Raw genomic sequence first — 16,380 nt, forward strand, 5'->3', positions numbered from 1 at the left:
CAAATTACATGAAGAAGTTGTCCAAATGCCTATGGTTTCTACTGCTGTTGCAATCTTCTGCCAAGAATGCACCTATAGCTTCTTAGGGTGTGTCCTGTGATGAGTTGAAGGATAAAGAAAGACTAGGGCCTGGTTTACTGATGGTTCTACATGTTATGTAGGCATCACCCAGAAGTAGACAGGGGCAGCATTGCAACACCTTTCTGGAACAACTCTGAAAGGCACAGATGAAGGGAAATCCTCACTGTGGGCAGAATTTCAGGCAGTCCACATGGCCATACATTTTGTTTGAAAAAGTAAATTGTCAGATGTGTAATTGCCCACTCATGAATGGGCTGTAGCCAATTGATTGACTAGATGGTCAGGGACTTGGAAAAAGCATGATCGGAAAGTTATTGAGAAAGACACAGGGAGAAATATGTGGATAGAGCTGTCCAAATGAGCAAAGAATGTGAAGATACTTGTGCCCCATGTAAACGCACATTAAAAGGGTGACCATCAGAGGAGTTCAATAATCAAGAAGATAAAATGACACATTCCGTAGACAGCCTTCCCCCCCCCCCCCAGCCATTTTTGTCATTACCCAATGGACCCATGAAGAAAGTGGTCATGATGGCAGAGATGGAGGCTGTGTGTGGGCTGGACAACATGGACTGCCACTCACCAAGGCTCACCTGGCTACAGCTGCTGCTGAGTGCCAGATAAGCCAACACCAGAGATAAACATTGAGTGCCTGATATGGTATCACTCCCCATGGTAATCAGCCAGTGACCTGGTGGCCGGTTGGCTACACTGGATCGCTTCCTCTGTGGAAATGACAATGTTTTGTCTTTACTGGAGTAGATACTTATTCTGGTTATGGATCTGCCTTTCTCACATGTAATGCTTCTGCCAAAACCACCATCTGTGGATGGACAGAATGTCTTATCCACTGTCATGGTATTCCACACAGTATCGCTTCTGACCGAGGAACTCACTTCATAGCCAGAGTAGTGTGATAGTGGACCCAAGATCATAGAATCCACTGGTCTTACCATGTTCCCCATTATCCAAAAGCAACTGGCCAGATTGAAAGATGGAATGGCCTTTTGAAGACACAGTTACAGTGCTAATTAAGTGGCAGCAGCCTGGAAAGCTGGGGCAGGGTTCTCCCAAAGGCTGTATATGCTTTGAATGCAGTGCCCAATATATGGCATGGTTTCTCCTGTAGCTAGGATCCACGAGTCCATGAATTAAGAGTATAGAAAGGGAATAGTTCCACTCACTGTCACCCCTAATGACCCACTAGAAAAAGTTTTGCTTCCTGTTCCCTTGACCTTAAGTTCTGCTGGCCTTGGCTTGTTTCCAAAGGGGGGAGCCTTCCTGCCAAGAGCCATAGTAAACATTCCATGAACTGGAAGCTCAGACTCCCCCATGGCCACTTTGAGTTTCTAATGCCTTTAAACCAACAGACTAAAGAAGGAATAACAGTGTTAGGAGGGGTGATCGAAGCAGATTTCCAAGGGGAAATTGAATTGCTTCTTCACAATGGAGGTGAGAAAGTTTATGCCTGGGCTGCAGGAGATCCCTTAGGTTGTCTCTTGCTTATACCATGTCCTGTGATTAAAGTCTATGGGAAACTACAACAACTTAATCCTGGCAGGATGAGAAGAAAAGGGACCCATCAGGAGTGAAGGAGTGGGTCACTCATTCAGGAAAAGAGTGAAGAACTGATGAGGCTCTTGCCAAGGATGGAGAAAACTCAGAATGGGTAGAAGAGGATGGTAATTATAAATACCAGCTAAGGCCATGTGACCAGTTAGAGAAATGAGGATTATAAGTGACTTGAGTGTTTCTGTCATAATTTGTTATGAATGTGTTTGTACAGACATTTGTGTTTTATTTTTCTTAATCTGTTTATCATGTGATATAACATCAATTAAGAGAATATCACAGTTAAGTTTGAGATATTATAAAAGAATGTCCCACCTTTGCAGATGCCATTGTCCCCCGCCATCTCTTGCTGCATCCATGCTCAATCCCATCATGCTCTTTTTTGGTTTGGTTTGGTTTTATTATTAAAATTTTAAATATACATTTATATTATTACACATGTATAAAAATCCCTACCTACAGCAAGAAGAACCATGAAACAATCAGGAATTATATAAATGTTACATTCTTAGTACTTTGGCTATTTGTATTTGGCAGCTTTGAAGAAAATGTCATTCCTATCTCGGTGTGTCTAAAATTTTGAATATAAATAAATATCTATCATTGTTGACATCACGGTTGATAGTGAGCCCTTGGGCTGCGTCTCCTTCAAGCTGTTTGCAGAAAAAGTTCCAAAGACAGCAGAAAACTTTTGTGCTCTGAGCACTGGAGGGAAAGGTTTTGGATATAAGGGTTCCTCTTTTCACAGAATTATTCCAGGATTCATGTGCCAGGGTGTTAACTTCATAATGGCACTGGCAGCAGGTCCATCTATGGGGAGAAATTTGAGGATGAGAACTTTATCCTGAAGCAAACATTTCCTGGCATCTTGTCCATGGTGAATGCTGGACCAAACACAGATGGTTCCCAGTTTTATTTTTTTATCTGCACTGCCAAGACTGAGTGGCTGGATGGCTGGATGGCTGGATGGCTGGATGGCTGGATGGCTGGATGGCTGGATGGCTGGATGTGGGCTTTGGGAAGGTAAAAGAAGGCATGAGCATCGTGGAAGCCATGGAGTGCTTTGAGTCCAGGAATGGCAAGATCAGCAAGAAGATCAGCATTTCTGACTGTGGACAACTCTAATTCTTTTGACTTGTGGGCATCTTACCCACCAGACTGTTCCTTCTGTAGCTCAGGAGAGCACTCCCACCCCATCTACTTCCAGTATCCTGTATCCCTGCTCTCGCTGAAGTTCTTTGGTTTCCATATTGTCCTTATTCCCCTCCAAGTTTAGCTTGATTGCAGAGTTAAGTTTATGATTATGAATAAAAAGTAAATAGAAAAAAAAAAAAGAATGTCCCTCAAGGGACATTGTCACTACACTAAACTTAAACTTTGTTTGTAATTTTATGAGGGATAGTTTTTTTTATCATATTAGGCATAATTATGACCTGATTAAATATATAAGGCATTTGTGGTTGTACACGGGATAGTTATAAAATGTTTAGGTGTTATTATGACCTGGTGATTGTTTTCAATTCGAAATTAGTCACAACATACAGAGATATGATTGTGTGTCAAGTGGCCAGAAGGGTGGAGTTGTGATGGCTATTCTTGGTTGTCAACTTGACTACACCTGAAATTAACTCAAACTCAAAGAATGGAGGCCACACCTGTGAGGGACTTTTGCTCAATTTGAAGTAGAACTGCTTCTAACCCAAATCTTTGACATGGGAGGACGTGCCTTTAATTCAGATCAGAGAAAACCCACCTCTAACTTGGGCCACACCATTTGCTGGAAGCCTACATGAAGGACATGGAAGAAGAACGCTGTCTCTTTTTGCTTGCTTGCTCTCTCCTATGCTAGCAAGTGCACATTATTCCAATGGCATGATAGTTCACTTCTTCAGGATTCCAGGGTATCTGAAAACCAGCCTCATGGACTGAGCCACTACTGGATTCCTAGACTGTTTGTTTAAAGCCAGATATTGTTAGATTAGCTGGACCACAGCCTGTAAGTCACTAGAATGACTCCTATACATTTATATATAAAATAAATCCCTCTGTATCATCTATTTATTAATGTATATAAGTTCTGTTACTTTAGAGAACCCTGAATAATACAGGAAGGTTGTCTGAGGAAGTCTATCCAGGTTCTTAGTCTCTTCAGTAAAAGAACATATAGATGGGGCTAGCCTGCCAACAAATGTTTTACTTAGAAGATGAAGCAAATATATACACACTGAAGAGCAGTGACCCTGACCTCCAGCATGAGTAATCTCTTGAGTGAACGGTGGCATAAGGATGGGATAGTTCTGTGGAAAGTATAGAAAAACATTTTTATGAGTTAGAAAGGTTCACCGAGGGCTAGTCTCATTGTGGAGTTATTTGACGATCCTTTCCTCTGGTATAAATTAGGTTCTTAAGATTGTATCTTGGTTACATTAACAAAAAAACCATGGTGCTGGTAATTGACATCAGGAGCGATGTCCAGTGAGATCAAGTTTTGTTTTGTTTTGTTTAATGTGATGCCTTTATTGATCAAGCACCACCAGTGGAAAGTCATATATTTGTGATCTTGTAGGAATCTAAAGGACACCACATGCTCTGGGGTTTTGTGGCGATAGTGATTTCAAAGATCCAGAGAGAGGCAAGCTTCCTCCTTTTGATTAGACAGGAAAAGCAGTCTCTTCCAGAACAATTCAAGGAGGGGATAGCTTTGCTGGGGAGCGTGGTCAGTGCGCCTGTTCTCTGGCTTCCTGTCTAGCAACCTTCTAGTAACCCTGGGGACTTGGGCTTCCTGTGATGCTTCACTCAGTCCTGCTTATCTCGTTTGGGCCAAGAAGAGTAACTCTCATGCTTTCGTAAGAACTTGTTCTGACGACAAACGGAGACCATTACAGAAAACCACAACCAATCAAAATGCAGAGGACAAGTGATTGTGTATACCCATCCCTGACTGATATATCTCCAACACAGGTATTGCCCATCCCAGAAGAGGAGGATGGGCAAAGATTCCAAGAGCCAGAGGAACAGGAAGTCTGTTGTGCGATTGTGTCTCGCAGAATTGTCAGAGAAGCTGTGTGCATGGATTCTGTTTTTTGTTTTTGTTTTTGACACAGGGCTTCTCTGTGTAGCCTTGGCTGTCCTGGACTTGCTTTGTAGAGCAGGCTGGCCTTGAACTCACAGTGATCCACCTGCCTCTGCTTTCTGAGTGCTGGGATTAAAGGTGTGTGCCACCATGCCTGGTTTGCCTATGAATTCAGAAAAACATGTCTGCCTAAACAGAATTGCCAGAGAAGTTATACCCATGAATTCTCAAAAAACATGTTTTCCTAAATACCTGGACAATGACACCAAAAATAGAAACGTTGAAAAGATGTTATATTTACAAGTGGCAATACATAAAAATGTTACGTATACATGTTGTAAAATACCGTTTTCAAAAATTAAAACTATAGAGTATAGATTTAACTGAGTTTGCAATAATTACCTCAAGGAGATAGCAGTGCAGTGTCCAAGTTACCTGCCACTGAGTTTATACTCAGGCTGCTGTGCCTTGGGCTGCCCCAACCAATGGCGAGATTAGTAATGCTGGCCCAAAATCGTGTCTATCAAGCGCTCTAGCCCAAACTTTCTCAGCTGAATTGTTATCTGAGTCTTCTTATTTAATTTGTTTCTCCCATACTTTCACATGTGTCAAAATTGTGTTGTGGTGAAGGAGAGATAAACCTCTTTTTTAGGATCCCAAGTGTGGGGTCGGAACAGTCTTGTGAGAGAACAGGTGAGGTTAATCCACTAGAAGACCACCCACCTCGTGCAGAAGCTTGATTGTTGCCAGCTGAAAAGATCCCGCGAACAGACTCTGGGAGGAGCTGTATAAATGAACTGAAAACTGGAAGTGGAGCTGTTTGGAGACTTGGGATAGTTTTCGCTGTTCATCGCTGCACTTCAAGACGCTCCTAGAGAGAACCGCTCGCGGGAAGGGTTGGGGACTCCGGGCTCCTGCTGAGGTTCTGGGTTCTGGTTACTCCAGGTTCCAGCAGAAGTCCTGCTGACTACACCAGGAGAATCGCTCCTTGGAACGGATATCCTTACGGTTTTGTTATTGTGTCCATTAATCCTCTTTTACTATTGTTTTGGTTAGTCGGGTTATTAGTGACATACGCTCGGTTAATATGTTATGTTTAAATATATTGGATACAAAAATTGAGCCTACATTGTGGAGTCCTGGCTGCGCTGAAATCTCCAGGTCTCCATAGTCTCCATGGGAGCTTACTCTCCAACCGGTCTCTTATACGTCTAGTCTTGTCATATGATTATTGGAGAATCCTAAGATAATTTTTTCATATTCCCACCATCTGGTATGATTTTAAGAATATTTTTAGTTACTTATTTTTTGAGATTATAATATGCCGTTTTACTCTTCCATTTCCTTCTTCTAAACTTTCCCATATACCTTTCTTGGCTTTTTAAAAATTCATTGGCCCCTTTTTAAATATTAGTTGTTATTACATGCACATACATATAACATGATTTTGAAAAGCCAGTTCTTATTTCAACCAGCCAAATTGGACTTTGTTTCTGTCAGAAAAGTGTAGCTTATCATTTTGCATAAAATTGTTAATATGACTTTTGGAATATAATAAAAATACTGAAGATAAATTGTGGGCTATGTTTTATAAAAAAAAAAACAGCAAATACAAACTCAAGCAATATAGGAACTAATGAAAATTAACACTTCTATTGCCTTACGTAATTCATGTTTTAAGGAGAGTATTATTATGAAAATAATTTTAATAAATATATAGGTTGCTATTCATTACCTACCTTTCAATAATGCATTGATTAAGTAATTAAAATAATCATTTATTTACAATTCAAAAAGCATGATAAAAAGTACTGTGTCTCTCAACTAAATCAGTGCACTTACATATATAAGGTTGATGTTCAGCTTTTGGGAATAATTATCAAGAATTATGTATGAAAAATCAGAAACAATTCCATTAACTTCAATAGATGTTATAATTAACTTTGCTGCCTGCTCAAAAGTGAAAAAGTGTGCACTCTAAAATGTTCATTCAGCAGCTGATAGCATTATTATGTTTTTCTACTGGAGTGTGGGAAGGAGTGGATCCTTCATAAGATGAAGTAAAAATGACCTTAATTGGTTTGCCATATCAATAACATATATAATGTGGATATGTATTTTATTATACAATTTTGTCTAATAAGTTAATTGTATTAAGGTGTTTTAATTTTATCACATTTCTATTTTCACATTAAATTTGTACCTGCAAGTTTTTGGTGTAATTTGAATGATGGACACGTATCTCTCTCCTTTACTTTTTGTAGATTCTCCTCAGTCTAGCTAAACATGCTTTCTGAAGATAAGTACTGAGAAAAATGGAAGATAAATATATATGTGCATATATATATTCTGTTTGCTTTGTTTCCCCTTCCCTAAGCAATTTGCTGTTAGTATAAGGGTATTGGAAGTAAACTATAAAGAGAAAAACAATGACCATATATATATATACATATATATATATGTATATGTATATATATCATTAGATCACCCTAATAAGCTCCAGAAATACTCATGTTTTCTTAGCTCACGTTCACATAAGGTAGAGCAACATTAAACTACTTTTATTAGTTTTTAGAGGGGCTTTTCCAATAACAACATTTGTAATTCACATAGGCAGTTTTAGAAAACACTTATATATATTTTTAATTATAAAAGTTGTTACTCTTGGAGAAATGTGCTACAGTGAGATTCATAATGGCTAAGGGAATTATAGGATAGGGAATGTTACGATAAGAGAAAAAAAGTAGATTCACTTTGTGGTAGAAAAGAATGCAAGAGTACTTTAGGAGTATGAAAAGTTGACTTATTTTAAACCACTAGCTTCCTGCGTCTCTTGAAAAGCCTTGCAGTTTGCCCCATTACCGTATCTCTGGTCATGCATTCTCAGGCAGAACATTTTGAATCATCCCTTTCCATGTTGTTGCTGGTCCTTACTCTGCGAAAAGAAGACATTTAAGCTTCCAAATCCAAAGTGCAGTCAGAGGAGGCATGGAAAAAGGACAAAGGTGGAGGACAGAAAGGCAGAAAAAAACCCCGAAAGATAACAATAAGGATATCATGTAATTTATTGAAAATAATGTTCATACACATAGAATAAAAAAGGATGACAACCAAGGACATGGCAAGTCCACAGCCCACAGAATCAGCTAACCTGGGCTCCCAGGGGCTCGCAGAGACTGAAGTGGTGACCAGGAGACTGCATGCAGCTGACCTAGGTCCTCTGCTCACATGCTATTATTGTTGTATGGCTTGCTGTTTTTGTGGCTCCCCAAACAGTGGGAACAGGGCTTGTCTTTGGCTCTTTTATATGTATTGGGGAGCTTTTCCTCCTACTGGGTTGCTTTGTCCAGCCTTGATGTAAAGCAGGAATTCCTTTGGAGCACCATCTCCCAAATAATGACCTGGAGACTTTTTATTAATTGTATAAGGATGGCCTTAGTTTAGGCTTGCTCCCCGACTAGCGCTTAAGTTAAGTTGTCGCCTTTATACTAATCCACAGTCTGCCATGTGGCCTGTTACCGCTCCTCAGTATTTTAGTCCCAGCATCTTGTTTCTTCCTCCACATCCAGCTGGTGACTCCTCCTGCCTGTGGTTCCTTCCCAGAGTTCCTCTCTCTGCCTGATGTCCTGCCCCCCTCTCACCTCAGCTCTTTATTTAACCAATCAGATGGTGCTGGAGAACAGTGCTTATGAAATGCTGAGGCAGGTGACGCTTTATAAAAAAACATGACAACACCAAAGACCATCCTGTACTCAACTCTCTGGGTATAGAAATCAGTATTTGAATAATGTAAAGAGAATCTTTACACAGCACACAAAAAGATCACCCCAACATTGGTGTGAGGATTTGTGTTTAGTTTTATTGCACGTTATTATGCCATGTTTGGTTGATATCCTTGGGAGGCCTGCGGTTTTTGCTTGTTTGTTTGTTTTTTGTTTGTTTTTTTGAAGGGAAATGGAGGAGCTGTAGTTCTGAAGGAGAGGAGAGGTGGGGGGTGGGCACTGGGAGGAGAAGGGGGGGAAACTGTGGAGGATGTAATATATGAGAGAAGAATTAAAAAAAAATTAAAAGAATGTCAATGAGTCAACAATAAGAAAATGCAGTCAGTTTTTAAAATGTATGGCTGAAATAGCTATTTATTAATGAGAAAATTATGAATGAATTGTAACTTTCTTTTGATCCAGTTGTTACCAAGTAAGGTGTCCATTCGAATCACCAATGGGACTTTAAAAAAAAAATACAGGGCCTGACCCCGACTTTAGTCTTGCTTTTTGTCTTTCTCATTAGGGGTAGAATCCTGGGGTCTTTGAAGTTACATGAACAGCCACCATTTTGATGTATGTCAATGCCCTCACAGAAGTCACTTCAAGGTGCAGAAAACTGCAAAGCCAGTGTGGAGACCCTAGCAGAGAGAGAGAGAGAGAGAGAGAGAGAGAGAGAGAGAGAGAGAGAGAGAGAGAGAAGGAAACCAGAAATTTCTGGGAACTAACAAATGATCCTTCTACCGGAGAGCTTGGGCGGATAGAGATGAGGAATGCTGAGGGGCGTGGCACAGGGCTCAGGCCCAAGGTGACCAGTACGTGGATTACAGGGGTGGAGGTGGGCAGGCTGCCAAGGACTTACTCCTTCAGTCAGAAGGGAGAAAGAAGAAGGAGACTGGGGGGGCGGGCAGCTGTGCTGTAGGCACACCGTACCCACTCCTAAACATTTCTAGAGCTTCTCTTCCAACTTTCATCCAGGAAGAGCAGGGTACCTGGGTCCATCCTTGCCCTGGTCCCGCCCAAGCTGCCATTCCCGGCCTCTCTCTCTCTTCTGCCCATTCCTCAGGACAGCACGGCTCGTTCCCCCTTGCTCACTGATAACTTTTTCTGGACGATGCTTTCCCCTCTACAGATGTGATCACGATTCATTTGAACTTTCTTGACACTGAGTAGGACGCAGCACAGGATTCTTGGCCCCACACCGCCCTGTCCAGCTTTATCGTGAAGATGCTTGCCGTAGGGCTGCGCCCCATCTCAAGGGACAAATCAGGCTGCTGCTGGTGGAACGTTTACTGCCTGGCGCCTTCTGTTCTCTTGTGAGTACCAAGTCACAGTTGGCTCCTCGGTAAATCTTCTTCCCTGAGGCTCACTGTTCAGAAAGAATATCTAACATGACGTGAGGCGAAGTCTTTTCTGCAGAAGCAATTTCTCAAACCTCCACTATTCTTCATTCCAGCTATTAAATTCACGGCAGCGACTCTGCGGACACTGCATCTATGTGGGCTGGAGGTAAATTTAGGCCTTAATGGAGGATGCCACTCACAAGGCAAGATAATTTAAGGATGGTCTCTTTGCATTTGAATTTTAAAGCTCTGCAGCAGGAAGAAAGAAACATTGCAGTGTAAATTTATGTATGGTATGGCTTTTGAGAAATATCTTTAGAATCAACATATGGATCATAGAGCGCCTATAATAAGCTTGGATAATGGAAGATTTGCTTATTTTTACTTCAGTTTATTTGTGAAGATGAATTTATAAATTTTAATTCCCCAAGGAGCCAAAATTGTACTTCCATGGAAGGAGAACATGTGTGATAAAACAAGGCTAGAAGCCAATTGCTTTTTCCTACCAAGCTTAAAGTTATGCAACAGTCTCATTTGACCTTTTGGGAAAACAATATTGAACAGATGAATTCTGAACAGTGGCTATAATCTGGAAAATAATTGACTTGCTCTCATTGTATGTTGTCTCTTAGGTGGGGTGACGACAATAATACAGAGATAATCTTGGCACATTCAGGCACCAAAATAGCTTAGGAAGTGTGGGAAAGGGTTAAAGTATCTCCAAGTGATGCAGACAAAGATTATTTCTCTCCCTTTCCTTATATTGTCACAACTCCTTGTCATCACATCTTTCTCCTTATGAGCATGCTGTAGGCTGTACCAAGGAGTGTCCAATAACTTGTCATTTAGGATCTACAAATGACGATTATATTATTCAAATTAATATTTCAGAAACAAAACTGGAATAACAATTATAACTAGATTCAGCTACAATTTAACAAAAAAACCAAATAAAATGAAATATAGTGACCTCGAAAAGAGAGACATTTTCTTCACCCAAAGGCTTAGAAATAGTCAGAGATCAGAACTGTACCATGGCTCTGAGGAATCCTTTGGGACACAAGTTCTGGACAATGTGGCCTCAGCTGAGATGGTAGGGGAGAGAAGAGAAGGGTATGGTTTCTACCTTGTAAATGAGATCGGTTTATGTTGTCAGGCACCACTTTCTCATCTTCTCTTGGACTAGAACCTAGCTGCACGGGGAAGCCTGGATTTAAGGTGGCATGAAAAGTTTGAGCTTTATTCTGAAGGATGGTGTGCCCCAATAAACTTGGCAGTTCTCTACCACAGGAGAGGGCACAAATGTCGGATAGATGGTAATTGATACTGTTTGCCATAGGTGATATATCATTTTCCTTGCTTGTAATCCAATTTCTGCACTTGCTGTTCTCCGAGTTCTGCAGAAGAAGAACGCAGTGAGGATTAGTAGAAAGTGACATCAGACGGGGATGTGGGGACAATGACTGCTCATCCTCCAGGGATGGAACTGTGGCATTCAGTAGATGACAATGCAAAATCCACAAAGCTTTATCACTTAATGTGTGACAATAGAAAACTAGCCAACACACGGAGAGGACTTGAGACAAAAGATAGACAGATATGCGGAAATTATATCATCTGAAATGTTTAAAAATATGGTAAAAATTAGATTTCCATATAAAAATGTTAGGCAGAACAAAGGTATTTAAGCACAAGCATTTGAAATCTCTTGATTTAAAGGAATTTTTTCAAAAGACTCTGCTCGCCAACCCCATGATTTCTTTTTTTAATTTTATTTTATTAATTTATTCATATTACATCTCAATGATTACCCCCTCCCTTGTATCCTCCCATTCTTCCCTCCCTCCCATTTTCCCCTTACTCCCCTCCCCTATGACTGTGACTGAGGGGGACTTCCTCCCCTGTATATGCTCATAGGGTATCAAGTCTCTTCTTGGTAGCCTGCTATCCTTCCTCTGATTTCTTTATTCAATTGCAATTTTATTTGTGTAGTTTGCCGTTGCTGTTGGAGACTATTTGCAGGCTAAGCACAGTCCTAAATGTCATAGGGACTACATCATTGTACCAGGAAGATGAAGTATAAAAGTGCTAACAGTACATACACGACCTTGATCAATGGGACCAAACTCACCCAAGGTGCCAGGGAACAGTGGGGGTGGTGTGAAATTCAGGAGGCAACTGCTATTGGTAGCTTGGTGGGGTCAGAGCACACTTCCAATTTGTCCAGAGTAGGCAAAATAGCATATATTTATTTACATTTTCAGGTCCAAATATTGGAAATAATCCTCTTTAAAATGCCATGCACACCAAACAAATCTCACGTGCTTGTCTTTGATCTAACCATTTTGTCCTGTGGAGAGCCATAGATAGCAGCGCCCCCTGCTGCTTCACCGGCGCAATGCGCCCCCTTCTGCACATGCGCAGTGAGAAAACCCTTTGCGCATGCGCAGTGAGTAAACCTTTGCGCATGCGCAGTGAGTAAACCTTTGCGCATGCGCAGTGAGCAAGCCCCCCTTATGTGCATGATGTAAGGTGGCGTGATTCTGACAAGGCATGGCATGAGGTGGTGTGATCCGAATGCACCAACCAGGAGTGGCGACGTGGCAGTTTCTGATAGGACAGGCACACTATAAAAGGTTCTGTGGGAGCTTTTCCCAGGGTCACTCCGATAGTCAAGGATCCTGAATAAAAACTGCTACAAGAAGAGTTCCCGGTGTTGGTGTCTTTCCTGCTGGACGGGAGCGGCATCGGCATTGTCCTATTTGTATCCTTTCCGTTATCAATTTTCCTTTCTTTAATAAAATTATTTTTCATAATTATACTCCTCCCCTCCTCCAGGCCCACTCAAGTTCTTATTTCCTATCTCTCAATAAAAACAAAACAACAACAACAAAAAATGAAAATAAAAACGAACAACAAACCAACCAGCAAACAAAAATGCCCAAACACTGAGTTTTGTGTTGTGTTGGCCAGCTATTCCTGGGCACGAGGCCGACCTTGGAGTGTTGTTATACCCGCTGACATGCATGCCATTGGAGAAAGTTGATTTTCCCATTCCCAGTAGGTATCATGTGTCTTGGTTAGGATGTGGCCCTTAGTGTACACCTTCCCTTCTCAGTGCTGGGGATTCTTCTGGTTCAAACCTGCGGAGGTCTCACATGTACTGTCACAGTCTCTGTGAGTTCATATATGTATCAGTCCTGGTGTGTGTGTGTATGTGTGTGTGTGAAACACTATTTCCTTGGAGTTATCCATCACCTCTGGCCCTTACAATCTTTCTGCCTCCTCTTCTACATGGAGCCTTGAGCCTTGAGGTGGGATATGATAAAGTCATTCCATTGAAAGAAGAAGCTTCTGTGATGAAGGTTGAACAATGCACTGACCTGAGTCCCAGACTAGTGTGGCCACTGGGGCGGTCACTGCTGGTAGGCAGGACTCACAAAGCAATGAGATAGGCTAGAAGAAAAGGCTGGCAGGAAAGAAACTGCACCCTCAGGAAGAGGTAGGTCTCCAAGGGATGGGGGCGTGCTGGGAGGAGGTCCACCATCGATTTTCTTTACTTGGGCCACTTAGGTAACCAATGTAGAATTGAGGCACAGATATTTTTTGCTATTTGTGTAATACTTATAGAAGCAACCCGTTCTTAAAGTTAAAAACAACAAAACAAAACCATTGAGATTTGGTTGAATTTTATTTGCAAATATTCTAAAAGTTTTGTGTATTGGTTTAAGAAAAAGCCACCATCTTTTCAATAATGGTAACATTATTTTGGAAACATATATGGGAAATAAATATTAAGTTTCATATTATATAAGATAATTTAATTACCAAAACAGTTTCATGGAGAGTGTGCTACTGCTGGCTGATTCTACAAAGAAACAGGCTTTTAAAAGGTTGTGTTACTCACTAAGCTTAGACAGTTATTTTTCTTTGAGGTCATGTGTCTCACACCATGACATAAAATAAAAGCTTATAGGACAGAGGAGTTCTCTCTCTCTCCCTCTCTCTCTCTCTCTCTCTCTCTCTCTCTCTCTCTCTCTCTCTCCCATACACACACACACACACAGAGAGAGAAAGAGAGATAGAGAGACAGAGACACACAGAGAGACAGAGACACAGATACAGAGTCAGACAGAGACAGACAGAAACAGACAGAGACAGACAGACACAGAGAGACAGAGACAGAGAGAGACAGAGACACACAGAGAAACATAGACACACACACACACACACACACACACAGAGAGAGAGAGAGAGAGAGAGAGAGAGAGAGAGAGAGAGAGAGAGAGAGCATACCCAGTTGTGTGTATTGTTCTTATTTGTTAAACCTAGCAACTCCACACTTGATGTGTCTGATTCACTTGGCTACAGATAAACATTTGCAAAGATCCTTCAATAGACCTGAACCAGAAAGACTATTGATATTATGCATATATTCTAACAGGCTTTGCCACCGCTATCATATGCCTTCCATTCAGAAGACCTTTAGAGTACCGCAGAACAATAACCAGGCAGTACATAGTGAAATTCATTAACGGTGTTTTTAATTTCGTTGTTGACTGTGCTTATCCACATTAATAATCCATGCTGCTTTTGTGACTGTGGCAAGGCAAGCTGCTTGTGTTAGGCTCCAACCGACTGCCAAAGCCTTGCCAGAGCGGTGGAAGCTGCTCTGCTTCCTGATTTAACGTCCTCAGTTAAGTGTACTAAATTTTAATCCACGGAGGACATCTAAATGCTGGGGTCACGTTGAGTAAGCATTCAAGGAAGCCAGAGGCTCAGTCAGGTCCACTGTCAAGGAGGAACACCTGTGCCCTGTTATGTGGGCTCTGCATCTTTGCTGGCTGCGTGCCAAGGAAAGCAAGGCCAGGTCGAGAATGCAGTGGGAGGAGCTGATGGGTGAGAGGCATAGTGGAAAACTGTCGGGAAAGGAAAAGGGCCATGCCTGCCTTCTCCAATATCGTCGCCAAGCCAAGGAGCAGCTGCTGCCGCCTCTGCTGGTTGTGTGCACTTAGATTCCTAGCTCTTTTCTCTTTCTGATGTTAACTTCACTTGCCTTGTCATCATTCTTATTTTTATCTCCTTCACCCCCTCTACCACTCCTCTGCTTGGAACTGGCTCCCTGCTCACCACAGGCGTCTCTACGAGATTTCCCTGCAGCTTCTGTGGGTGACTGTGATTGGAAAGCGGCGGAGCTGGCTAACGGATTTCACAAGTCAGTCATCCAGCCGGAGATCTGGGATATATTTGTCTTTAGCATAGTTTATTCTAGTCATGATATTTAGAAGAAAGTGTCTTATCTTCATTGTTTTTCTTTTGGTTCAAATTTGATTGATCCTTTGTCAAATTTTCTCCTTGCAAAGCTCATGGGCACAGCAAAAGTGTTTCCCATTGAACACAAAGCCAAAGTTATCAGCCAGACGGCCAGTTCCAGGGAAAGCTCACCACCTTTTCCTTTTGTGTTCCTCTGCTGTGCCCGAACTTCTATAATTCTAAGAATTGGAGCCTGGTATCTTAATATTATTGTCTCTTCCTACACGGGCTTCCGATCTAGCATGCATCTTTCTATTTCCCCCTATACCAGATGCCATCCATACCCCGGGCTCTGGCAGCTTCCACAGTGTCTTTTACAGTACTGAACACCTTACTGTACTTACCCAGTTATTTGCCCATCCAGTTACTTATTAGCTCACTTTTGAAAGCACCTATTGCATTAGTGGATCATGTGTGAAATGTCTCCTGTGAGATAAAGTGAAGGAAGTCTTGCTCTGCTGCCCGGGAAGCGGCCCAGTTTTCCAGCACAGTTGCCGAGTTATCACCAGTGTGTCCGGGACGAGGCAGTGAGGACAGCTTCTTTCCAGAGTCAGTGGAGAGTCTAGGCTTCCGGCTCCATCGAGCAGTAGTGGCAATTCTCTGTTCGTTGGGAATCTTTCCCTCTTCAGCCTTTATAGCAACACACTCATCACCAACCCCCCCCCCCCCAGATTCGGTTGCTTTCCTGCTGGTATCTAGTGTAGTTTATAGTTTCTCCATTGTATACTGATTAACAAGAAAAGCGGTAGATTGTGTTTCTGGGTTCACAAATCTTCACTAAGACCTCGCTGGAAGCCACATTCTTCTGCCTTGTGTTTCTCAGTTCATACTCAGTTGCCCTGTCCTTCTACTTAAAAGACCTCCTGCTGATTTCAGAGTTAGGTTGTAGACTAGCATATCCAAACATAAATGTTGAATTGTAAGCAGGTTAAACAGTAAAACAGTCTACGAGACACTAGTAATTAAGTGTGTGACCTGAGGTATGGCCTCATGGTCTACACAAAAAGTTACGGACTGAATAAATATTGGAGGTAATTTTGGCCGCCTTTGCTTCAGAGCTATCTGGTGTCTGGGGAAGGAAGGGAAATGGTGTCTAAGTTCTGCTTCCCCATTTGTGTAGATGTCAGACTTCAGTGGATGAAGGCATCCTTAACTAGCGTTCGTGGCCACGGGGTCTGGCTAAGCCGTCACTTCTTCAGTGAGTACAATTCTGATAACTGGATTATCTGCAGATGAA

At 41.8% G+C, this 16,380-nt stretch overlaps 1 pseudogene across 1 annotated transcript; it reads left to right on the forward strand.

Annotated features, from left to right (window-relative positions):
• Positions 1 to 2,252: 2,252 nt before the first annotated feature.
• On the forward strand, positions 2,253 to 2,814 carry LOC311599092 (peptidyl-prolyl cis-trans isomerase A-like; annotated as a pseudogene). The gene is made up of 2 exons: positions 2,253 to 2,605; positions 2,659 to 2,814. The product of its transcript is annotated as a peptidyl-prolyl cis-trans isomerase A-like (transcript).
• Positions 2,815 to 16,380: the final 13,566 nt, after the last annotated feature.

Source organism: Acomys minous, assembly GCF_964271855.1.
Source record: "Acomys minous genome assembly, chromosome: 6".
NCBI classification, from domain to species: Eukaryota; Metazoa; Chordata; class Mammalia; order Rodentia; family Muridae; genus Acomys; species Acomys minous.